The sequence below is a fragment of the Propithecus coquereli genome, unplaced genomic scaffold (assembly GCF_000956105.1).
Source record: "Propithecus coquereli isolate 6110/MARCELLA unplaced genomic scaffold, Pcoq_1.0 Scaffold578, whole genome shotgun sequence".
Lineage (NCBI taxonomy): Eukaryota > Metazoa > Chordata > Mammalia > Primates > Indriidae > Propithecus > Propithecus coquereli.
The window spans coordinates 802,194-804,237 of NW_012151707.1; positions in this window are offsets into that span (position 1 = coordinate 802,194).

Here is a 2,044-nt window from a genome sequence, read left to right on the forward strand (position 1 = left end):
GGATTGCTTGAGCCCAGGACTTTGAGGTTGCTGTGAGCTGTGATGACCCCATTGCACTCTAACCTGGGCGACAGAGCAAGAGACTCTGTCTCAAAAAAAAAAATAAAAAAATAAAAATAAATAAAAAAAGTTCTGTAGGACAGAAAATAGTGTGTTAAAGGCAGAAAGAGGCCACAGGGGAACTAAGAGATTGGCCAAACAGGAGCATGCAGTGGACTGAGGGCACCTGAGCGAGGCAGTGGTGCACACTCGACAGAACCTGCCCAGATCTGCAGGCCCAAGAGCAGCCTTGTGGCTGCTAGAAAAAGGAAGAAGGACAAGGAGGTGCAGGAAGCCCGGAAGCAACCCATGAGGACTGGGTGAAGAGCTGAGGTTTATAAGCTTATGGTTGGTCTGTGTAGAAAAGGTAAATGCAGTGGGCGCTTTCAAAAATGTCTCTGGGGCACGAGGAGACAGCTGCACCTTGACCATGAGAGTCCTCTTTAGAAATAAACAGGTAAATTCTTTTATGTGGTATTCCAGAGGGGCCAGGTCTGTCTGCTGCTTCCTGTGGGTACTCCTGGGATGGGGGCACCAACATTAAAACTGAGAGAAAACCTCAGAAATAGGGTTGCCAGATTTAACAAATAAAAATAAAGAACTTGCGGTTGAACTTGAAGTTAGAAAAACAACAATTTTTTAGTATACATATGTCCCAAATCCTACATGCCAGAGTAACCTTACTTAGGATCAGAGAATGTCCCCAAGGTATTGAACCAGGGAAAGTTTGGGGTGAAGGAAAATCTCTACCTGGAGCTAGGAGAAACCCAGTGATACCAGCCTAAGACCCACCGTATTTTTGAATGCAGGATGGAAATGGGTTTTGTTAGTTTGGGGGTGGGGTGGGCTTTTGTGAGAGGCTATGCCACATCGTTTGCTTTGTAAAATGTTTTGCCCTACAAAGGTGGGAACTGCCAATATGTTTTTTATATTATCCTGTATCGGGTATAAAGAATATATGCTATAAAAGTAGCGTAGTTTTGATAATTCCAAGTCAGGTTCCTATATATACATATACACACACACACACACACACACACACACACACACACACACACACACTTTTCTTTTGAGACAGGGTCTCACTGTGTCACCAAGCTAGGGTGCAGTGGCTTCATCATAACTCACTGAAACCTAAAACTCCTGGGCTCAAGCGATCCTCCCACCTCAGCCTCCTGAGTAGCTGGGACTATAGGCAAGCACCACCGGCTAATTTTTTCTATTTTTGTTAGGGACGGGGTCTTACTCTTGTCCAGGCTGGTCTCAAACTCAAGCAATCCTCCCACCTCAGCCTCCCAGAGTGCTAGGATTACAGGCCTGAGCCACTGTGCCCAGCCAAGTTGCATCTATATAAATATGCATTTATTCACTGAGATCTGTAGAAGAAAATGTTGGTAACTATTTCCCTGATCAAGAAATATTTCTAAGCATAAAATTCGTAAGCGCTCTGTTTGTCAAAAAACCAAATTAAATGATAAACCCGGGGAAAATATTTACAAAACAAATGAACAGGAAAGGTGTTATATACTTAGTATTAATATGTAAGAAAAAAGATGAACACCAAAAAGGAAAAAAAAAAGGCTGTGAACATTCACAAAAGAAGAAATACAAATGGCCAATAAAGATATAAAAAGTCCTACCTCAATAATGATAATGAACTGAGAGGTCACAAACTAAAAATACTCAGTTTTGCAGAGACTGTAACACTTATCTTTCCCAAGATGTGCCACTGAAGGGGCCATAAATTCCTATCCCTTTCTGGGAAGCAATTTAGCAATGTTTATCAATAGCCTTCAAAATATTTATACCCTTTCATTCAGTAATTGCAGTTCTAGGAAAGTGCTGCATAAAAATCTAGGTACTAGGATCTTCATGGAAGATTTATTTATAATAGCAAAAAAAAAAAAGAAACCTACATGTTTAGCAGGAAAGAATGATTAAATAATTTATGGAACATGAGCATATTGGAACATCACTCAGCCATTATAATAATTTTATTAATTTA